The 25303-nt window shown below is 42.6% G+C and overlaps 1 pseudogene; it reads right to left on the reverse strand.

Moving 5' to 3' along the window:
- Positions 1 to 5467: 5467 nt before the first annotated feature.
- LOC128875514 (dynein axonemal heavy chain 8-like) lies at positions 5468 to 25135 on the reverse strand (annotated as a pseudogene).
- Positions 25136 to 25303: the final 168 nt, after the last annotated feature.

The following is a 25303-nucleotide window of genomic DNA, read 5'->3' on the forward strand; positions in this document are numbered from 1 at the left end:
AATATATCTGCCACCGAAAGTGTCAAGTGCACGAAGTCTCGACCATAATAAAACGGTATCCAATTCTACTCTTCGCAGGACCTATGCACTCTCCCCAGCAGTGACGCATAAATTAGAGAACGGTTACGAGCTAAGGCGGAAAAAAAAAAAGGAGTCGCGAGGATGAATCCTTCCATCGACTCTCCCCATGCCGCAGACCTTTTTCACCTCCGCGTTCGTTATCAGTCACAAAAGTCCCATAGAAACTGCGAGTCCAGCGGAGTCGAGTGAATGCGTTACCCTGTATCGCAGTGGAATCTCGCAGAGAGCGTTCCCATTCAGTCGATCTACCATATAAACCTCTCTCCCCTCGGCCTCGCAGGGCGCACCCCGACCCCATCTCGTCCGTTGATATCCAAAGTTTCGATGCGGCCGTGGTACATCGGATAATTTTGCCAACGCTCTCCGGTACGGTCTCTTGTGTAGCCGTTGGGCGCAATATCAGGTGGAGCAGCAGGGTGCCGTGGGAGAACGTTTGCCTCTTGCCGCGTTTACACCTACCCCGGCGCACCAGACTGTTCATTTAATGCATGCACGCCAGGGGGAGTGTGCACTCGAATATATCCCGCTAATGGTCCGCATCGTGGACAGTGCCGCGTTCCATTGTGCTCCCCTTCTGGAGCCCCTGGAACCCACCGTCCCTCGTTCCCTGTTTTCCTTTTCTCTCCACGGTTCTCATTCCCAACCTCGGCTCGCAATTTTCCCTATCCGACCCCCGACGACGAGCCCAAGAACGAAGACAACCCTTGTATACGTCTTTGACGCGCAATGCCCTTTCGTCGCGGCTCACAAAAGACTCCCCGCGCGGCTCTTTATCGAGGAGCACGGTATTGCGGCGAGGGGTTGTCTTGCGCTCGCGTCTCGTCGACCTGTTTCGTCGACCCGTGGATCCCTGCAGGCCTTAAAATGAATCTCCGAGCAATAAGAGTTGGAACGAGGGGGAATAGAGTACAGTGGTGGGATTGGGGCGAGTAAAACCGCGCTATTGCTTTTGTACGCGACTTCTTGGGGTTTCGAGGTATTATTGTGGGTGGTTAGGGTCGTTGGAGTGTCGTACTTGAGGTATAGCGACGAGGTGTCGATGCGTTTAGGTTCGAAAATGTACCGGGGGTGTTTGAGACCGTGACACCATGGGATTCCCCACAAGAGCGAGGGTGTTTTTCAAAGACTTCCTTCAGAAAAACAAAGAACAAGAAGAGCTTATGGCTTCTATGCCTCAAATTTCCAAGCTCTTTGCCTTCTATGCTTTAAATGACCAAGCTCTACATCTTCCAAGCCCCAAACAACTAAGCTCTACGCCTCCCACGCTCTAAATAACCTTCCACCTCAAATCTCCAAAATCTGGCTTGGCGATCCCGACACAACTCGCTCCTGAGCTCGATCACGCTTCGGTTAATCGTCCATTCTAAAACTTCCTCTTGAAGTGGTTTCTCGGTTGCTCGCTGCTTAGCTCTCAGCGTCGATTGTTGTCAGCATTTGGACCGCGTTGCAGCGCGGCATCGTCGCAAGAACTGTTACCGTAATATATTACATCGCCGCGATATAACTCGGTTCTGCATTCCTCTCGCCCCGATTCCACCGCGAGCGTTTATCATCTTCACGAGCAAGCGATGACAGACCGATGTTGTCTCTCCTCCGTGTTCCAGCGCAGCCAAGTGTCTGCTTCGCGTCTCGAATGATTCAAAATGCAGGTCTATTGGAAACACGGTTCACCGGTGACGTGTAACAAAATAATGAAGTAATAGTTTCTATCCAAGCGATCGCTGCTTTCGAGATTCGATTCCCAACGGCCGTTTTCGTTAATTAAAGTCCACGTGCGTTTCAACAAGTTTTCACATAACGAAGGAAAACTCATTCGTCCCGACCCGCGAAAAGAAATGTCCGTTTAAAAGGGGCGATCTCGCTGGTCGAAAGAGCCGTTGTGCAAATTGAAAAATTCACTGGTTCCGTCAAAGCGGGACGAGAAACACAGTCGCCGATGCGTCGGGTCCGTTTTCCTAAATCAAGCCATCCTGATTCCGGAAAAGTGGATGCTCCCTAAATTACTACACCGCCAGTTAATCTCGGGGCCACTTCGTATGCGAGACGAGTGTGCCACCCTGTCTCCGCGCCACTGGCCAGCTACCCAATTAGCGTTGACTGCAGAAAAAAGGACACCGCTTGTAACTTTTTCCTCTAGTTCACCTTGCAAATTCTCGTAAAATGACCAGGAATACACCGCGGAGGTGGATAAAGAGGACAACGGAGGGGAGACTTTGTCAAGCACGATAATTATCAAGTGGAGAGTGACCTTGGAACAAGGGAAAAGAGCTGCTCTGATGTGTACTGTCGGTGCACCTAGCAATAGGCAACCACTACAGGTCCTCTGCACCGTTGCGCAATTCCTAGCGAATTGTAGGCGCGATTCGTTGAAGTTTCCTGAATAAAATTCAAGAATTACCTCTCTTGTATTTCATTTAACGTAACTAACCACCCGGTAATCAGTCAACAGACTCCTTTCGTCTTCGTCTTCCAATCGCCAGTCCCTGAAGAATCATTTTTGACCGCGACAATCGTTTTACGAGTAATTTCACGTGGCTAATTCGGAGATCCACTGTCCGCGCGACGACGTGTCCGCCGGCCACCGAGAATTGGGAATCTCTCTGGTGGCTCCGATTCGAGTAAAAAGGGAGTCTCGTTGGCTGGCGAAGCTGCCCTCCGGCCATCCGGAGCACAGCCAGCTACCGAAGTGGCTGTTTTGGGGTGGAAACTTTCGAACGATAGGGGGGAGGTGTGCACGGCATAGAACAGCGAGGAGGCCAGCGAGAGGGGTTGTTGCGCGACTTCGTTCGTCCCGCATACGTAAGTTCGAGACTAAACCTAGCCAGAGATTTACGAGCGTACGCAGGACAGTAGTCTGCGGAAAAGATAAGACATGGCGATTTCTTCTCCGCCGTTGTGTCGAAACGGCAAACCCACGGATTGCTCGGTTTATTTTTCGCTCGAAACGTCTGCAGCGAGAAACTCGAAACGCGGTCGAAAGACGATCGTCTCACGAGGTGGAGAATGTAGAGCAAATTCGAGGGTAGTTTAGATGGGGTTGATCTCTGCTGGTTAGGGATATATAAAATGCTAGATCGACGAACTGGTAGCATGCAACGCGGGGCATGCTGCAAGCGAGCGCAGCGGGTTGCATACGGCAAGGGGCTGTACAGGATATAAAACTGTAGTTTGACTAACTGGTAGCATGCAACACGGAGCATGCTGCAAGCGAGCGTAGTTGGTTACATACCGTAAGGGGTTATGTATCACCAAGTTGGAAAAGGCTGCGTGTCAGGATCGGTTAGAAATCATCGTATCAGAAAGGCGTCGTAGACACGACGGAAGCGCTATAATTCTGTCGCTGTTTGCTCGAAGGGGAGAACCGAGTCGCCTTGACATTTGTTATCTCCAACGGGGATATATAAGCGTCTCTGGGTGAAACTTTTCTACTCCTTTCCATCATTGACCAGTTCCGTCGTACGAACTTGCCGCATCCACTTTCGGCCGGGATTGCGGTAACTTTTCTTTAATGCAACCGAACCACTGCCCTGGATGATATTCTCGCGCGAGATGCTTTTTAAAATCCATTTTCGAAGAACTGCTAGTAACCGACTTAAGTCCTACTTGGCTGGGGAGCGCCTTCTTGCATTATTCCTTTCAAGCTGACGAGCTGGACTGGTTGCATATTCTGTGGGTTACTTGCGAGAGTTGCAAGCTGAACCCTCTTTCAGGTTTCCACCTGTACCACACAGTAAGCTCAACAAAGATTCGTATTAGGAGGCTAACGCTTTACTGACCACGCCACAGTGGCTTCTGACATTAGTAACTTACTATGTTGTAGGTAGAAACGTGAAGATAATCTTCTCTTCTGTTGCTCCTAGCAGTAGGCAACCGCTGTAGCTCCTCTGCGCCATTGGACAATCCCTAGTAGACCGTAGGCGCGTTATATCGAAATATCCCAAATAAAATTAAAAAAATGTCTTTCTTAGAGCTAATAACAACAGTCGTGGGCACTACAACCATGAAATATGCATCTCGAAACCGATCTCGTAAATACCATTTTCTCCCAAAAATAAGGTAACAACAAATGCACGTTTCACGTTTATTAGGCGAATCTGGTACCTAACGAGGTCGCAGCGCAAACATTAACAGCGTCCATCGGATCAAACGATTTAATCGATTCAAAACACGACACGAGTCGCATACGGATCTATTGGCGCGCGCATAATCTGCACGGACCATTCCAACGCGGATTTCAACGTGTTGCCATTCAATTTCGAGTCCAACGCGGGGCTCGCCCGCGGCGAGTCTAATTTGAAAATCGTCGTGTCTTAGGCTAACACGTTCTTCGTCCATTATTATTCGCTGTGACAATACACGACGGTGTAAGCCGGGATTACAGCTGGAGACCGTTTCGCGGCACAATATCAATCATGTTCAGATAAAGTTCCCTTACCGTTGCGAGAACGCGAACCTAACGGGGTTAGTGAAATTAATATTCCCCGGGACGACGTGACGAGAACGCTTGTCGACCGCGATTCCTATCAAACAGAATTTATACGTACGCATAGCGTTTAAGATGGGTGTTGGATACGGAGTCATTCGTTGGTGTGGTGGACCTGTTGTGTTCTACACTGATAGTACATTCTGTTATTGTTTCGAAACATACTTTAATTTACTATTCTGTTCTTCGTCTGTGTGTGTATAAAAATATGGCGACACGAGCAAGGCTCGGATGTAAGGGCAAGAGTGGGGTCGACGAGCCACGGATAGTGGGGACGCATAAAACCCGTCAGATAGGCGAATTTTGATTTTCGAGAGGGGTAGCGAACCGCGCCTTTATTTACGTCTTGGGATCGCGGGGTCATTACTCGACGGTCATTACTTGTCGGTCGTCTCGAACTGAAGGAGATTTTCACCTCGCTCTTGCTTTGTTGGTGAAACCAATATTTTTCTACTTGAATATCCTTCGAGTATCCTACAACTTCAGAAGTTGCTCACATTTTTATAATAAAGATTAAAGGGATGGACAATATTTCTTTGCATCGATAAAAATCGATAAACCTAGCGTGCATAATAGCGAGATAGTTCTGGCAACAAAAGCAATTCGGACAATTCCCCGTGGCAACTGAGGCGACCCCTGATTAACACACATTGGCTCAATTACATGGGTTAGCGGAGGGAACACGAAATTGCCTGCTATTAACGGAGGCGCGTGGGTGGATAGAGACGCGAGATACATCCAGTGGATAACACGACGATACGTGGAAAACCGTGGAGCGCAATCGGATGCTCGTGAAAAAATGGTTTCTCGAAATTAGCGCGATTATACGTTTCGCGGGAACGATGTTAAAACGTATTAATTTCGTAGAATTACGAGACACGCGAGTTTGATGCGATATAGAAATTTTATTAACCATAATTATTTGATATCGCACAATAACGCGACACCGCGTAGAACCCAAAACTCTGGAGGTCGGTTAGTTTGCAGCCACAGCGGTGTTACCAGCTGCACGTACGTTCTCAATGGTTTCTTGTAAACTGGACACTAGAATCGATGCAATTTTAACTAACCAAAAACGTTCTTTTTATTAAGCATACATACCTCGTACAACTGGGGACTTTTATCAGGGGTGTTATATAGGGCAAATATGTGAATCACGGGCATCAACACGTACAAAACTTTGTTCGCTGATTCGCATAGTCTGTTGTTTCGTCTATCCCAGCCAGCTCCTTCGAGGAACAATCCATACACGTAAACACCTTCCTGCTCGCAAATATTTTTTTGTTTATGTTTACTCAACAACTTTCTCGAGGTAGAGTAATTTAAAGTGTACACACCGTTGGTGCGGTCTTAATCTCATCTGCCGTGTAACGTATGACTTCGTTATGCAGTGTTACGTTGTCCAGCGCCCATCCCGCGTGAGCTCTTGTTACTTCTTGTCGCATTGCGGTCAAAAAACCTGTGCAACGTGTAACTTATTTAGACAATTATCGAGATAATTCGTAAGATTCATTACTACATTTATAATTAAATTATTCTATGCCTTGGGGATTGAAGAAACCGGTCATCCAAAACTTGGCAGGTCTGCCACTGTACAGCCACGTAGAAAATTGTTTGTTTCTGTCTAACAATTCGGTGAACCAAAATCCAAGGGTGGAGGATTCCCACGATTTCGCTCTCCATATCTTCGGTATTCTGGCGTCGTATATATTATCGAGGGCGTCTCTCAATTCCTGAATAAATTTATAAACATTCATTTCCGTGCCAAAAAATTCCAAGCATCGAAACAATTACCTCGCTCATTATAATAACACCTTCTATGGCGAGAAGAAGGTCCTTCAAAACGACATTCACTAATTTAATGACTGTTTGTATTCTGTCGATTTCTTGCTTCAAGAAGATCGTCATCGACGCAGCGGCGCCTAATATGTGCAACCTGTAGCATCGATAATTTTCATCGATTTGCAAATGCAGTTATCGTATAGTGATACGATTGAATATTGTTTGTACCAACCTGTGTTTCACTTCGAACGGATCGTACATAGGTGGCAACTTCTTCAACATTTCTTTGGCCTGTCTCTTCACAACTACTTCCCTAGATTCGCCGACACCAACTCCTGCTTCCTTTGGTTGCACGGATATTATGGTGTCCAAAACAGCTTGCGTAGTGTTTGTCTGGTATCTGTATCGGTACAAATCCCTTGTAACAGGGTTTCCCCTTGGTGCAGTGTTCCCTAAGAGGGATCCACTTACGTAATATCCGCGTTGCTATGCAAGCCATAAATTTGCGGTGGATCCGTAGTCGGCATTTCGTCTATTACTTTCAAGTAATCCGTAACTAGTTTGTAGACAAGGACCGGATAGCCCTTGAAGAACACGAAATCCTCTGCGAAGAGTGCCTCTGAAAACCAAAGCTTGGCAAACGTATTCAATAGTCGCTTATCGTAGTCGTCGGTGACTCGTCCTCCATATTGGACTTCTCCTATCATGTACCTAAAATTAAATAGATTCGTTTATCATCAAGGACTAGTCATAGATTTAACCCTTTGCATTCCGAATTGTATTTCAATTTCGTTACCAGTTTTATTCACACGTTTGTTGTATTTTGTAAATTTTTGTAATTTTGAGATATCTCTCGAAACAATTTCTGAGATAAAAGCTAACGTCGAGTCACATAGGAGTGCAAAGAGTTAAAGGGGGTCAGTTTCTTTCTTCTTACCGAACAGTTGGCCAACTTATTCCCTGTTTTACGTCGAAGTCGTTCAAGTGATTGTTAATGAACATGCAAGAGGCCAACCAATCGGCCAAGTTGAATTCGTAAGGTATATTCCAACCGAGTGGTCCGAACTTTCGTCGTTCTTGTACGATAGTGTGCAAGAATGATACCGCGTATATGAGTGGTATGTACTGAGGGATGTCGCATTGATCTAACGTATCTTGACTCATGGTGGTATAAGTGGCTAGCAAACCAGCTCGTACACCTGTAGCAAATCATTTATATATTCGTTTTCATTCGCGTTATTCTTTATTAGTTTCGAGAATGAAATATTTGAACCTTGAGGAGGCTCGTAAGTGTATTTTATAGACATTTGGAGAAGGGATATCGGGAAGTCTTTGTGTGGCTCTGTTGTGATCCACAAACGAAAATCAGGATGTGGCGCATCCATATCCAATAAGAAATTGACTACTTCCTCCATGTAGTCTAGACCCAAGTGGCAATTTTGGCACAACACCCAATAGCCCTAAATGTTTGCAAACAATTGCTATTACTTTTTCGTACTCCCTTTATACATATAGAACGTACAATACAATCGTTTAAATGTAATCATACTTCAGTTTTGGCACTTTGAAGTAATCTTCTCGCGTGGACTTCTTGTCCTTGTCCCATCGAAATGCTTCTGCACATGACCTCCAACTTTCTAGCGAGTAGTTCGATGCTGGGCGTAGGGTCAGAGCCCATGCTCAAGAAGCCTATCATCGGTGTGTTTGGCCTCGATTCCCCATGCATCACGTCCAGAAGAGTGATTATGGGTTCTGCGTATTTTTCTCCTAACGAGCTCGCTATGTATTTCCTCGACTGGGACAATGTTCTGTCTATACACCACGCTCTGGAAAACCATTCCAATAAAATTCATCGTTGATAGATAGAAACTCTATAACAACCTTATCAACAAAAGACGTCGAAAAGTATCCAAATTGTTGTATCCGTTCGGTATAACTTCCTCTTCGGGAGCTTCCTTATCAAACCATTGCTTCCATTGTCTCTCAGCAGCTGGTATTTGAGACGGAATATATTGAAATTGTCTTAAAGCAGACAGGGCAATTAAATTAAGCCAGGTGACATCGGTGATCCATTTGCAAGGTTTCGGCGCGACAGTGTTCAAGTCTAGAGCCGCGCCACCTTTGATGAAGAACTGAAATTCGTCGTGAGTGATGGCCTCGCGTTGCAAATCGATCTTCAACGTCATCAACAAGATGAACATGTATTTGTGGATCTCGTAGAGTCCTCGTGCTTTGTATCTGAACACTTCGTACGTGAGGTACTCGATGATGAAGTTTATTCTTCTTTGATTCACGGGATTCTTCTCCGATCTGTAATCAAACGAATACATTTTTATTCAACATTCCCGGAGATCGAAGCGCGTGACGTATACCTTTCCATGGAGATGTCGAAACGCTCTAAGAATTGAACGAGAGACGTTTGATACATAGTATTAACCAGGGCCATGTCGCATATTAAAAAGTATAGAACACTTCCGCGAGTTGCAACCGGCCTAAACTCTTCTCGAGCGGTGTCGATTCTCAGTTCGGTGTCCTTCGCGGTGTTCAACTTCTCCGTTATCTCAGCTGCAGTGTGTTTCGTGATGTTCAACACCGACATCAGTTCCACGTCTTCTATTAAAGGTCCCTACATGAAGTTAAAATAAAAATTGGCGTGTAGTTCGCAAAATGCGTTTTAAGTTAAATCGGAGCAAGTACCTCTACTGTAGTCAATTTGTGTAAAAGGTTGGCTTCCAGTTCTTTGATCTTTCTATTGTTCGCGGTCACATCCGCTATTAGCTGGGTCTTCTCCGTCTCCAGTTCTCTTTTCTCCGTCAGAATCACTCTTCCTAAAAGTTGGTCTTCCAGACCTGTAAAATAAATGTAGAAAATAGAAAGGCGAGATACACTCGTGAAATTGTACTTGGGTCGTTACCTTTTATGGTGACAGTGAAATCGATCATGCTAGTGCGAGCGAATATTTCTGGCGTGTACGAAGGGTTCGGTAGCTTCGTGGTGATGTACAGTCTGAAATCCGAGTGGATGTCCACTTCCTTGTCGCCTAATTTCACCTGTTAACATTGTTCAGAGTTACGTAATTATCATCTAACATAGACCGTTCTAATATAGATCGTTCTACCTTCAGAGAGGTTCCAATCTTGATGAAATTTTTCTCCAATAAATTATCTAAGACAGGATCTAGTTCCTCAGCTACGTCCTCGATGAGCAAAGGTCTGCCTAGGGAAACGCAATCTTCCAAATGGTTTCTGAAGTATCTATCCGTGAGGAATGTGGTCTGGAACCAAGAATTAACGCGTGAATGTTAATAGAATGAGCAACATTTATTAAAGAAAAAAGTATTCTACCTGCAACTGAAACTCTGCCTCTTTGTTCTTGATCCATGTTTTACCTTGCAACTGTGGGTCAATTAAAAGTGGATACCTAGATGCTTTGGTCACTATGATGCCATTTTGAATGGACAGATCATCGGTTGGTAGGCCCTGCAAGCTCCACTCTCCAATCTTTAAGAGTGCAAATATGAACATTACTTTCTACGCTCATACTTTTTTTTATTTATTTTTTTTTTTTTTTTTTTTTTTTATTATACTCGACAGCCTTTTTAATACAGTACTAACCGTAGCAGTATCAGTCAAGGAGGTAGAAATATTTATTATGAGAGATATCGGAATCTTTCTGCCCTGAATGAAATCGAACCATTTTCGTTGGAGGAGACTCCTAAATTCCTGATTAAACGGACCACAATAGGACAAGAACCCCGTCAGGACCAATATATCCCCAACGAGACGATCGGTCTCCGATTTAAACGTGGCCAACTGTTCCGTCCATCTGATCCTCTCGCCAGAAAGTCCATCGATCATTGCTGTCGCTGTATCTGTTTTCGCTTGATAAGCATCGGCCAAATCGACTATTACCTAATAACAGGTATCTTATCCAGTGATTCAATCGTTCTTATCCAGTAAGTCCAACGTGTATGTAAATTACTTGACGTTCTTCCATCACTGCATCGAACTCTTTCTGAACGACCTTTAAATCTTCATCTTTGGATTTGAGGAGGTTCTCGGCTTCCGTCAAGTTGCGATTCGCCTTCTCGTACTTGCTTTCTTGCACTGCCAAGTTTGCCTACAAAACGGATAGCTATATCGCGTTCTTCGTTTTATTCATCTCGCGTTGTCGGTGATCGGAATGCAAGTTACCTTTAGGGGAAGAACGTCTTTGTTAATTCCGTAGAACGTAACCATGGAAATGGTCCACTGGATCAGGCCAGCGACGTTCCCGCAAGCTTGCTTCGCAGCTTCGTAGGTGTACAAGTGGTAGTTTAAGTATGGCTGCATCAGATCGACGGTTTCTGCGTTGATATTGTCCTTGGGGAAGTTTTGCAAATGATAGAGGAACCTGGTATCGGCCATTACCTGGAGTCAGGGGAATATAATCATCTCTCTTTTTGTCTCCCTTCTCTTTGACCTATTCTACTTGTTTTCTTCGTACTTAATAGCGTCTATAATTATACTGGTCATACCTTCAACGCTTCAGGCCAGGAAGGCACCAAAAACTGTCGTTCGTAATCAGGCTTAACTGGTTCCAACTTCCTTCCAAACAGTATTAATACACAGTCCATGATAAGAGTGATCAAGTACGGTGGTTTGCCTAGCTTACGAACCGTGGCAATGTCTGCGGCTTTTATGGTCTACCACCGGAATATTTTTTAAATTATATACGTCAAAATCGGCTGAAAAGAATAGTACTTGATAATTAGGAAATCTCGATGATATCTGACTTGTAAGGCAGCCTCTGCTGCCAGTAAAGCAGGCTCGGCCACTTTCAGTTTCTGTTCCGCCACAGCCTTCTCTTTCGCTATCACTTTCAGGATAGCTTCAGCTTCGTCTTTAGAAACTTGCACCTGAGCTTTGACAGCCTCGGCTTCTCTCTTCTTCTCGTTTACGGTGAGCAAGATCTAGAAAACAGGCCACTCGAAAATAAGTAAACGAACGAAAAAAAAAACTTATTTGTCTTCTTTATATGAAGCGATACCAACAGCTTCGACTTGCACGTTCTTCTCCGCGATCTCCTGCTGATTCTTCTCCAACACTTTACGCAATTCGTCGACCTGAATGGCAGCGTCCACTAATTTATTCAAACCATTGCTCATGCGAAAAGCCAGAGTGTTGATGTTATCCAATCGTTGCTTGTACAGCGCTTTGTACCCGCTTAAGAAAGTCAAGAACGATTTGGGAGTGACGTACACCTGTCGTCGAAATCTGAAAGAGAACGAAGACGATGAAGATCGAATTGAATCGACGCAGCGTGAGCTTACCTGTCGAAGTATTCCGCGCAGGTATCGTTGACGTCGTCTTGCATGTCTCCCATAACTTCGATCAACTGCAGCTTCACGTCTGGGCTGCAAATTACCTTGAACCTCTTCATGAAGTGTTCGCCCACGGCGTACAGAGCGTCCCTTGGCCATCTCCAGAACCAGTTTATGGTGCAGCCGGAAATGAGGCCTGGGAACTTCAATGCCCGAGACCTGAACTTTTCTCCAACCTGGGAGTGTTTCGAGGAGGACGTTTGAAAGAATGTTCATCGGAAACTGTGAGCTGTGACACTCACTGGTGAGAAGCACAAAACAACGTGGAGATGATCCCTAGCACGCGATATGAAATAATCGTAAAGATTTCCAGGCGTTGGTGGTCGTCTAGGATCATCAGCCTTCATCAATGGAGTGACGGTCGTCAGGATGTCATCGAGTTCGTCGGCTGGGAATAGGTTCGCCACTTCCCCGACACTTAAAATATTGTTTATGTACTCCAGGAAACCTTCTTCCTTTATTTCGTTGTCCGTGAATATGAAAGTGTGCCCTTTGCTCCCTGTACCGGATGTGCGATAGATCTTTCGTAGGTCCTCGATCAGACTCCCGACGTTGCAGCTCCTGGAAAAAGGACGACGACGGATTAAACGCTAACCATAATCCCTCCCGAATATCTCTTTATTACCTAGTCAACACTATCTGGAAGAAGCTGTATCCAGCAATGAAAGACGCCAGCCGCGTCAAGCTCTGCTTTCCTGATCCCCCGATCCCTACCAACATGGCGTTGCTCCTAGGGACTCCCAGAATCCTCGATATGCGTATCAAATGCACCAGAGCGTCGTGAAAGAACACCAAGTCGAGGTGCAGTCCACGAATGTATTCGTTAAACTGTTCCATGTTCTGTCGAACTCTCGCGATCACAGCGTCGTAGCTGAAGGAATAATCGCTGTACTCGCTGTGCTCGACTTTGGTTGAAACGAGCTTGGGAATTCTACCTTGGGATTTCTTCGTAGATCTTTGGCGCTTCTATCACGAAATCATCTGGCTCGTCCCCGGTAGGCTCCGGTGGATCGCGTAAGAAATCCACGAAGTACGTTTCGACGGGGGCATAATGCTTGAAATCTGGACCTAACATCTTCTCAGCGGTTCGTCTCAGTGTGCTTTGGAACCACGCCGTGTCCGTATCTGTCGTGAACCTGTAGATCAAATCAAGAAGAAGGAGAAATCAAGACAGGAAGTACTTTCGAAGACTTTATAATTTTATGTGCGTGCCTGTGTCCGTCTCGAACCTGAAGAGCAACCATGAGGCAAGAGAAGAAGAACAATTCTACATAGTTGAAGTAACAAACCTGTCTGCTATTACACGAGTGCATTCGTGCTCCCAGAGCTTCAGCAATCTAGTTATAGAGTCGCACTCGGCCCTCTCTATCCTGAGGATGCCTTCCCAAATTCGTGACAAGTCTCTCAGATTGAATACATAATGAAACTTGGCTGGCGTGGGTAACATCTTCAGCTTGGTCTGCTGCCATAAGACTCTGGTCAAGGGAATCAATTTAGGTAAAAATTCCACGATGAACTCTTCGAATCTGGTGTCGCAAAAGTACCCTTGGCCAATGCTCTCTGTAAATAGCACGAGTATCGTAACGATGGAGATAGATGAAGATAGATGAAGATTAGGAAGGTAAACGTACTAAATATGGTGTCCATGGATTTGTTCGAGGGCAGAGTGCAATTGAAAATGTTGAACTGCCTCTTCAGCCTCGGAGGGATGTCATTTCTACCACCTCCCGGATGAATCATCGCAGCGACCAATTGAATGTCCTGTATAATACAAAAGTCTCCTGGCTTATCCAGCGAATAAAAGCCTCCGTACTCCATTAGCTGACGGACGATCTCGTTCGTAATCTGATCGCCCCATTCGTTTATGGCTGGCATGTTTATGTCGTCGATGAAGATGGTCATTCTTCGACCACCTGGAGGCCCATAAGTGGTCCCGACCCTCTTCTCCACGTAGCTTTCGAATATACGCTGTGTGACATACATTTATCAGTTTATACAATGTCATTGATATTTATTTACATACAGAGTCAGTTCCAGAAGTATTCGTACCCTCTATATCTATCGAAGAAATTTGTTCCGAAATCAATTTTTCATTATAAATATGTACAAGAATAAACTTCTCGCGTGTATATATTTACGATTACAAATTTATTTGGAAACGTGAAGCATTCGTTTAAATTGGACGAATTTCTTCAATAAATATAGAAGGGTACTTACGAGACCGACTGTAGGTACGATGGTCACCTGAACCATGTTCGGCGTGGACGCTGACGAGAAGCTGAAGGAGTTGTGCAGGTGTTCCTCGGGATCGTACTTGGACATGTAGCTTTTGAGCATCACAGTTTTTGCAGTTCCCTGCTCTCCTGTAGTCAAGATACGCGTCGAAATTCAGAATAAGGAATCGCGTGTTCGAACTTTTCGAGGTCTCGTACCTATCAGTAACACTGCCTTTCCTTGCTTTGCGATGGTGTCGATTAAAAACATCGTTCTCGTGTTGTCTATGTTGGGAACTAGGATCGTGTGATACGGTAGAATTTTGTCTGCTGGGTATACGAACTCTGGTACCATATCGGACCAGTGCAACCAGTCCCCGTGCTCTGATACTAAGTATTCGAAAATAGTTTCATCTTCCTACAACAAAAGTAATTTGTTAATTTGTACATCCTCGTAAACTACGTTATCTCGCATCCACCTTGCACTTTGGCCAGGTGCACTTCGACGAATGGTTCACCAAAAATTCCTGCAACGCGTTACGTTCATCCAACTCCAACACAGCTCCTAAACTCCACATGAGCGAAAATAGGAATATCTTCTCGATGTGATCAACAGGCAGCATTCCTAAAAATAACGAATTCGAAACGAAACCCCTTTTGCAACAAACCGCAATTGCGAGAGTAAGAGTAACGGACTCGATGGATCCTTGTCCGAACCGAGCAAGCCTTCCAGTAAATCGATACATTGTCTGATGTAAATTGCCTCCAGGAGGGCCATTTTCGTTGGAAGCTTGGTTTGGACGAAGGTGTGAGCGTCGTTGTATATTTTGTTGAACATGTTACGCAGCGTTTCTACCTCCGAGGAGTGTCGTTTCAAAAACCACCCCTAAATTAGAAAAAAAAACAACAGCTGGTTACATAGTACTTCCTAGTTTTTAAATCCTAACGTCACCTCTAGAATGGGGCTCCATTTCAGCACGGAAGCGCTGATGAACACCATTCCCATTCGCGATATCGTTGCCGGCGATGCATTGTCAACATTGTCAGGCTCGAAGACCAACTTGCTGTTCGATACCATTATTATGCGATCGCCATTGGCTAAAGTAAGGGTCTTGTTGTCGTCCAGGACGGAATTCAAGTTCTCGATCCAAACTGCGTCCACGGGACCGTCCAGTACTATCCACAGGTTGTCTGTTTTCTTCGTTTGCGTTGATCTTCGCCATATAATGGAGAATATACCATCTGTCCAATCGTTTGTCGCGACGTCGAGCTTCCCAAACATTTGGGACGCAGTTATGGCCTGTGAAAATCGGTAATTACAATCACTCCTGTGAGTATTCGTGTCCTCTATGTCTCTATGTCTGTATTAAAGAAATTTGTCGCAATTAAATGATAGACTCGACGATTCCAAGTAATGTATTATCATCATTTATTATAAATGTACATACGCATGAAGGAACTTTGCGCACGTATATATAAATTATGAAACATTCATTTGGAAACACCAAACCTGTCGTTTAATTTAGACAAATGTCTTCGATAGATATAGAGGGTACGAATACTTATGGGACTAACTGTATGTTAGAGTTTAACATGGTTGGAAGAAGTTACCTTTGGATTCATCCTAACTTCTTTGTGTGGCATACCCATCTCGGTTAGAGCTCTCATGAGGGCCCACATGCATTGCGTCTTCCCCGATCCTGTTGGTCCAAGCACCATAAGGCCATGGCGAACGAGTGAGGTCTCGTACAACTGGAGACAATAAAGATTCGGTACTCAAAAGGAATGAAATATAAATAAATAAGAATTTGACTAGGTACTCGGTGGACTCGACTAACTTAATAAATACAAACCTGAACTGTTTTCAAGTTCCACTCGGGATGGTTCATTATACCAAGGGCTGCAGTTGCATTTGCTATGGCCTGCTGCAAGTCCTTGTACGTCTGAGTTCGGAGTTTAATTCCTGGGAACATGTCGTTGATCAGGGACATGAACAAGGGCTCGTCTTCGTCCACTAACTTGGATAGGTTCATATCTCTGGAAAATTACGATAAAGTGAAATTCGAAAAAAGAACCGCTTGGATCATCTGTTTCGTACCTCAACACCCTCATGAGGGTGGTTTCTTCGGAATCGGTAGGGTTGGCTCTTTTCTGAGCACCCAGAGTTCTCAAGCAAGACAATATATTCCTCAAACCAAAGTCGTAATGCACTTGCTTGCTGAGCTGTTCTTCGCACAATTTATACAGGGTGAAAAACTTTCGCGAGAGTAGCACGTTCTCTTTGAAACCGCAAGCTGCCAGTTTCACCCTCATGATTATCTATATCAAGAGTTCCAAGAGTTTCGGTTGCAGAGCTATAAAATTATAGTGTTCCTATTACTTGTCTATCGGGGACCATCATAGCGACGCTTCTGAACTGAATCTTCAAATTCTCTGGCAACTCCTGGCGACCAGCGTAACCAGGATTCATCGTGATGAAGATTCCAAGTTCGTAATTTAAATTGTACACTTCCCCGTCGCTGTAAGTTACATATTTCCCTTGAACCCTTTATTTCATCCTCGAACATAAATTATTTCCTGCCCCACTGCCACGCAACACGTTGACTGCCAGACCGATTCCCATAGAAATTTCTAAAATTTCATCTCGATACAATTGGAAGCTATAGAATCTTTTTATTCTCATCGACGCTTGGCTGTTAAAGTTAATTGTCAATGTTCGTCGGTGAAAAGCTCTGTCTGGCGTTCAAGAGTGTTAAGAAGTCCGCGAACCTGAACAGGAACGATGTTTTCCTCTCCTTTCGCGCGGTAAGCACGATCGCTATTTGCTGAGCAGCTACGGATAATACCGGCAAATCAATTCGATTAAACTCGTCGAAACACCCCCACGAGCCGGACATGGCCAGTCCCTTGAATATTCTACCCAAACCGCGAAAATCCATTTGATCGGAGCAATTAAACACAATCACGTATTTTCCGAGGGCCTTCCCCATGTCCTTTGTGGTCTCTGTTTTTCCGGTACCAGCGGGACCTGCGGGTGCTCCACCGAAATTCATCCCTAAAATTCCGATAAACGAAGCATACCGTTACGCATCGTTGCATTCTTGAATTACTATATGAACGCGTCGAAATAAAGACAACGATGATCTTGCCTACAGCTTGTGCCAGCGTGATGTAACATCTGTCTGTAAGAGGAGTAATAGCCAGACGATCTGAGCAGCCAAGAAACTCGTTTTGATAGATGAAATTTATATCGGTGATTTTTATAGGAACTTCCTCCGTGTCGCTGTTGTAGTAAAATCTGCTCTGCTTCAGCCATTCGAAGTCCAATACATTGCGAACTCTGGAGCGACACAACTCGTCGAATATATCCCTGAAAAACGATCGAAAATTTGTGTTTTTCTTTTCTGTATCAAAGGTGTCGAGATCGTTGGTCAACCTCTGATGCACGTGGATCGTGATTAGAGCCTCGTATTTGGCTCTCGCGTATTTCGTTAGGTCCTTGACAGTCACGTCGATGAGAATGTTTAACAAATCCAGGAACCATTGATTCGTCCTTTTCATTATACCTCTGTCGCGTCTCGCTGTCTTGAGTGCTATCTCGGAGTCGCGGGTCCACAGGATTTGCAGAGCTAACAAACCCACCTACGAAGAAGTAGTTTGGTATAAACGTTCGTGAAATAGGAAAATGGTCCTTGTGTTACTTGTAGAATCGAATTGTCTATCAAATTTGTGATGTCGAACTCCTCGGCAGTGAGAGCTTGTAATCCTTGGGCGATCACGCTGGACACGGACTGTTGATGCACCGTTAGCAAAGTGTTGAGCCAATTCTCTACGCCTCCTGTGCACACAACGTGTTGCTCGAACTCTACTTTCTCATCTTCGCGCGAGTACATGGCCACGATCTTCTCGTACTCCTTCTCGGAAAAGTCCAACTGAATAGGAGAAATAGGAAAAATCGGAGCTAGGATAAAAATACAGGGAAATAGATCGACGTGGTTTGAAAATGGTTAGAATTACCCTGGCTACGTTGTCGAAGAAACCATCGAGATATTTTTGTATGGTGTGGCAGTCAGCTGCTTGGCCAAGTATCTCCAACAGTGTTGGATCTGACACGAAGCAGAACCTTGGAAATATGCTTCGTTTCGTTTCTAGGTATCTATACAGACGTTGAGTGAATTTTAATTGTAGTGCAAAGCTTTAATAGTAGTATGGAATCGATGTTGTTACCCGCTGAGAGATTTCTGACAAGATTCAAGTTGTTCCAGAAGATGGGGCAAGAACTGACCCATTGTTTCATCTCCAGTACACGTTTCCACAGCGTTCAGCTTCTCGTGTGCTCTATACATAATCTTCATCCAAGCTTTATCGATATTCTAGAATGATAAATTACAAATATATCACGTTCTCCCACGAAAACGAACAAAAAACTAATGAAATCGTATAATTTTCCTACGTTGAATCGTTTCGCCTCGGCTGGAAGCTGTTTAGATATATCGCCCCCGATGAACACTGCCTCCAGGTACGCCCACAAATTCTGCACAGTTAGCCACTTCGCTAAGATCTCAGAAGTGTTGCTAAGCTTGAATTGCCACAGTTGGATATCTTTCTTAAAGGGTGTATTGTATCTGTATAAAACGTTCGGAATTTACAAATAATACCACCTTCGACGAATCAGAAAATCCCAAAATTTATAATGAACATCCCCGATACCGATTTGCCAAGAGGGAACTGATCACCATCAAGCTATCTTCGAGCTGAGATATTATCTCAGCCGTTTCCGTGCCTTTTAGAAGCAGTTCCCCCCGTTGCTTGAAGTTCGTGAACTGTAAATCCACAGTGGCCCAATCGGCAATAATTTGCTTCAGTTTACTGTCTATATCCTGCTCCTTCACCGCGCTGATACATATATCCTGGAGAGAATTAAAGATATTAATCGTAAAACGAAGATACCGTAAGTTTAAATTCGAGACGTACCTCGACGTCGTCTTTGTACTTCAATAGAGGCGCCTGCATCACGTGTGCCAATGTGAAGGTATGCGATTCAACGTCGAAATGGTATTTACACAGTTTCGACATTCTTTCCCAGTGCCTCTCTTGCATCGCTTTATTCGCCATCATCTCCAACAAAGGACACGTCTCGCTGAAGTCGTCTATCTTCTTCTTCAGGTCGATGTAGGCAGGCCAATCTCTCATAGCTTTCGGTAGCCTCCTACATCTGAAGAAGAATTTATATTAAAAGGACGTCTGATTTAATTCGATCTTCTCGCGAGGTAATAATTTCAATTTACCTGTTCTGGAAGTCTGCTAATTCGGCGACTATAGACTCTATGTCGATATCAGACCAACGTATCTCGTAGTAGCTGTCGACAGTCCTTATCACTTGCAAGTATAGAGAGTACAATTTCTGCAGCAAGTTTACCTCCCTTCTTCTTTGATGGAGAGCAGGATAGTCTGTTACTTCTATGCCAAATAGGCTTTCACCGCTGCTGTAGGTCAAATATCTTTCCCATAGATCTTCGAGACGTGCTTGGAAGAGGACGAGTCTGGAAGGAATCGCCATTGCATTCGAAGCGATTGATTTTAGCCCTTTGCAGTCCAGATTTTCTGATTTCGGTACAGTTCAGGTCAGCAAAGGGTTAAATCGGTGATTAACTGTAAAATTATAAATAATATCTTTTCGTTAATCCCACCGATCGCTAGCTTCCTTGGCCGGTATCCCCACGACCATAGGGCCATTCAGCTCAAAATCGAGGTCGAAATCGATCACGTCTTGCTTGAAAACTGCAACGCCATCCGTCAGTTCTTTCTTCAGCGGCTCTTGCATCTCGCATATTTTTGCTTGGACTTCTTTCGCCTTCAAAATAATCAGAATTTAAAAGAAGAAATACTATAACAGTAAATAGCAGCTTAATTTTCCTAAGCATCACCGTGTTCAACATATTCGTGAAGTTGTATCGAAGGCTGTCCACTATGTCCTGCTCCTCCTTCGAAACAGGAATCTTGAATTTTCCCATCAACGCGTACGTTTCCTCTATCAATATCAGTTCCATGTCCAACGATATGAAATCGTCGCGTATCTCGCCCAGGCATTTCATCGCAATCCTCACGTCTTGCAAATCTTTTATCTCTCTAGCTAAAACTTTGTTTTTCTCGTTGATGTATTCCGTGATCGTTTTCAACTTGTCCTTGTAAGTCGCTGATAAAACTTGGCCTAAAGACGCTTTCCACGTGCGAGCCTCGATTAGAAGTGCTAATTTTAATTTCTCTGGAAGATAATCCATTTTCAAAAAAAATTGTGCCGAAGGGAAATTAAGTTCTCGACTCGAAACTATAATCGATTCGTTACCCATGTTAATTTCTATGGGCCCCACGATATGTTTCTTCGGTAGATTTTCTATTTCGCCGACTAAATCGTCGTACTCCTCGAATTTCTCTTTGATCTCCTGAGTAATGGGTTCGGAATCGACGAAATGCTGAACGATATCGTTCCTTTCTTCGGCCCATATATAAGAATATCGTAAATACTTCTATTTTAAATGTAACGGATGGTTTGAATGGGGGATATTTAATATTATAGACGGTAATAAAGAGTGAAAAGTTGTCCGTACATTCCCAATTTGTGCGATGTCGTCTTTCAAGGCGATAATCGCGCCTTGCAGGCTCATTACGCTGCGGACTATTTCTTTGTGATCGGATATTATTTCGTAGTAATTCTTCAGTGACTTGGAATTATCTTTACGAAAATAAGAAAATTAATGTTTGTTACGTTTTATATTATTTTCACGCGATACCAACTTTGTGTACTATCGCCACCACCCGACAGTCTGTTCGACGAATAACGCTGTCCCCAAACAATAATATGTTTGTGAGCTTCCAGAGCGCTAATTATTAGCTTTCCAAAGTAATGCTGTAACTTTTCTATAGGAGGTTCTATCGCAATATTTGGGATTTGTAGGACGAATGTGGTCAACATAATTGGAGCTTCTATCCATGTTCCATCTTTATCTTGGATCATAGGTCTGTAGTTGTTGGTACAAAAACAATATAAATTATTTATTTAACATTTTAAGCGTTACCAATGTATGAACGACGGTGCTTTTCATCCAAAAAGCTCGAAAAAATTTCATTTTGAAAATTAACTTTCACAGAAAACGAATTCGAATGAAATACTTGAACTTCAATGGAGTTACAAAAAAATAAAAACACGATAAATGTTTGATTATATAGTTTCCAATAGCCTAAAGAAAATTTAAGTGAACGTATTATTAAAAGGAAAACCTTAAAGAGAAGACGTATTTCTTCAACGATTCGAGGGAGTCCTTAGTGCTTTTCACGAGAGCATCTATTAGTTTATTATTGAAGTACGCGAACAATTCCATGCAATCGTTGTGCACCTTGTTTATTTGAACTTTATGCGTCCTCTCGATGGGTGCGAAACCTGAAAATTATTTACTGCAGGGTATTCGAAATACTCGAAATAATCAATAAACAAAGTATACGTACCGGGTTCGTATTTCCCTTGTGTCAGTTTCGTCTGCGAAATATGTTTGTGCACTTTCTGTGGATCCATCCAATGGTATTTAACGTTTTGGACAGATTCGTCGACTATGAAATCCATGAATTTATTGATGATCGTTACGATAGCGTTTTCTGCTGCTGCTGATTTTATCTCGAGATCAACGCCTACTGCATTTACATAGGTGGTATTGTCATCCAAAAGCACGGTCGGTTCTTTTGGATAATTGTCAATTTTTAGTAATTCAGCTGTAGAAATTGATTCGAACACTTCGTCGACCCTTGCCTCCTTCATATCTGTTATCTCTTTAACAAAAATTTGCACGGCTGTGAGGGCCTCCTTTATTTTATCGCACACCTCGTCGATGTTCAATGACGTCCACGTTATCACGGATAGGCAAGGTTGGAAGGCGATCTCGAGATCAGCGAGAACAGTTTTTATTAAATTTAGGAACAATATCGGTATCCCTCGTCTGCAATTTCAAGCGAGGTCTAAAATTATCTTCCTTAATTTTCGTAGAAAATTATTATTCGCTTACCTTAGTTCGTTGTTCTCGCTGATCAAATTTTTTACTATCTCGTACGATGAAAATATTTTGCTCTTACAGAACGCTATTATTTGTATAAAGTCCGGTACTTCTAAATTAAATTTATCCATGTATTCCGATTCGCGTATCACTTCGATGATGTACGAATCAAAATTTAAGTGATACTTATTGGTCTCTGGATGTCGTATGAGCAAAGGTGAAGCCAATGCCAATCGTACCTTCGAGTTAAGTAATTCAACGAATGATTACGAATCATGGTATAATCGTATATTAATCATACTTACAATATCCGAGGAATCGTACCATGCCTTGTGGTATATTAATTCGTAATGTATAAAGACACTAATCAGAGCGTTGTAAATTTTAATACACCTTTGCATATAGTCGTGGCTCAGCACTCGGATACATTTTTTATATATTTCCATCGGACTTTCGATGCGTCTATAAAGCTGTCTGATCCATAAAATGCGACCGGCAATTGGTGGAACATTTCGCGGTATCGGTGGATCCGATCTATCTTCGTTGTATCGATCTCGTACATCTTCGATTTCTTTTTGAAATAATGTTATAAGTTCTAAGTATTTCCTATCGATTCTTAAATGCTTGAATCTCAGTTTCTCAAATCTATATAAATCGTATAAATTAGATACCATCTTTAACAATAGCAAATAAGAAATAAAACCACCAATCTAAATTAACTACCTCGCTATCACCCTTAACGCTTCCGCTATATTTGGAGCCTCGGAGACGCATTTATAAAAGAAATGTCTTAATTCTGTTTCAGTCTCGTTCACATCTTTCTTAAATTTATCGTAGTCTGCGTCAAAATATGGTTTTCTGTGATCTAATGGGTCGTAACTTTGCGACGCGATAGTCTGAAAAAAACTTGTAAATTTATTTGCAAACACATCGATTCCTTGTATCGCTGAACTATGAAGGATCGAATACGCTAATGTTATCTGGAAAACATCCATAATCTGAAATGCAATCGATATATTTGTAATCCGCCCTCCGTAACATTCTAATAATTCTCTTAAATATATACAGCAGCTAACTTTTATTATTCTTGATTTGAAAGTGTTAAACTTTCCGAAAACGTACATCTCGGACACCTCGAAAGGCTTTTCATTAGGTGATTCTCTTACTTGCTTACACATGTCGTTATAGTAATCGTAATATAGTTCGCATAATTTTGTGCAATCCTAAAATATAGCAATTATTTAAGAATATTCATTTCACCAGCAAATTTAATTTAAATAGCCACCTTTATCTTAGATATCATAACAGATTTAGATTCGTCCCAAACATTTACTTTGCCATCCTCTGTTAAATAATCTTTACATGTTAAAATCATTTGATTTGTCATCTGAAAATTTTAATTAAACCGTTGAAATTGTATATAACGTAAACTTAAAATAGAAAAATCGTTGTACTTTCACAAAAACAGCTGTGACCATCCTTCTTGTATTAAAAAATCGTGAAGTAGCATAAATCATGCGTATAGCATACATAAGTGGAGGTAGATAGTCCCCAATTTTTGTTGGATCAAACCTGTATAAGGGCTGCGTAAATTTTTGTAATGCATACAAATACTTTACGTTGTCTTCTGAAAGGATTTGTATGGATCTGACGTGACCTTCCAATGTCTTCCATTTCTAGAGATAAATGTGTAAGAGACCTCTTCTTATTACTGTTTTAATAAGAAATATATATTATACGATTAACGATTAGAGATTAGGGACCTTCATGTGTTTTGATTTTATTCGTTTTAAAAAATCGAGATATTTTTGAGCATGAGGAGATTTAATATGCTCAATTATCGATGAAAACCGTGCCAATAGTCTCCTCCAATAAGTGAGTTCTGCATTTGGTCCCATTGTTTCAGTTTCCCTGCGCAATTGTTGACTCTCAACAACAGCCTGTATTCCAATCAACCATTATTATCAAAATATCGACTAACAGTTACAAATCTCACCCGTTCTATGCTTTTCATCCATCTTCGAACATCGTTTTCGACAGCTGCGATAGCTTCGGGATTGGTGTAACTGTCATCATTTGGCAGAGCTAGATACTTATTATATACAATCCAGTCAATTTCAAACTTGACTGTGTTCTCTAAATCTATTTTAGTCACTAGACACGATACAAGAATAATAATATCACTGTACAGAACTAAATATAATGTTGTCTACTCGTAGATTTTAACATCTTACTACTCAAAAATTCGCAGAAGTCTCTAAAATCACAGATGAAATTTTTCTTCACTTTCTCGCTAGCTTCATCTTTCGACAATTCGCCCCACATTTTATTGGCAATTATTGCTGGCAAATTCAATCTTAAAATTAACTCTGATACTGCTGCAAGTGCACTGTGGGATATGGAATCAACTTCTGCATATGCATAATACGTTTCCTATTAAAAAATTTGAGACAATGTATCAAATTGCACATAAGTAATCGTATCTAACTCACGACATACTTCGATGATATGTTTAGTTTCAAAATCAACGTTTGATTTTAATCTGTAAACTAGAACAAATTTGCCAGAAATCTCTTCTGTAGAACCATCAGTAACGCAACAGCGTAAAATGTGACTTTCACCTTCCAATTGTATGCTCCACCTTCCTGACTCTATACTCATATATTTTACGTTGAAATATAAATATGTAGAACTTAGCACAATGGATAAATGTGACTCGCAGTACCATATGGTGGTGGTCCCATTGATTGAAAGTGTATGATAATTGCATGTCTTCCATCTTTGGCGAAGAAGCTATCAAAGACATGAATGTATTCATCTTTATCGATAATTCCTTCTTCTAAAATATCAGGATCCACATTCAAGATAAAAGCTACCACTTCCAAGACCTGCCGATGGGTTGCCTTTAACAATCCGTGTCTTGTATTACGCTGCTCTCTAAATTTTTCCTACGTAGATGGGACACGATAAAAATAGAATGCTTCGTTACTATATATAAACAATTTTTATATAAAGATTATAATTAATATGGTTTCCATACAAGACGTTCTTTCAGAGTTTCCGTAGGCAAAGCTTCGAAACCAACTCTTTTTTTCAATAAAGCAGAAATACGACGATCAATAGCAGGTTTTGTATAATCTCTAGCTGCAAAATATGCAGCTAAATGTGACATTATTTTAATGCTTAATGCAACACATAAATTGACAGTAAAATTCCCTTGCATTCAATGCAAAATGAACATCAGAGAAGGTGAGAGGAGGTGTAAAAGTTGGAAGTGAAAAACATGAACAAATTTGACAGGGTGCATTAAAAATTTTATGCAAAAATAAAGGATGAATAA

Source organism: Hylaeus volcanicus, chromosome 4 (genome assembly GCF_026283585.1).
Source record: "Hylaeus volcanicus isolate JK05 chromosome 4, UHH_iyHylVolc1.0_haploid, whole genome shotgun sequence".
NCBI lineage: Eukaryota > Metazoa > Arthropoda > Insecta > Hymenoptera > Colletidae > Hylaeus > Hylaeus volcanicus.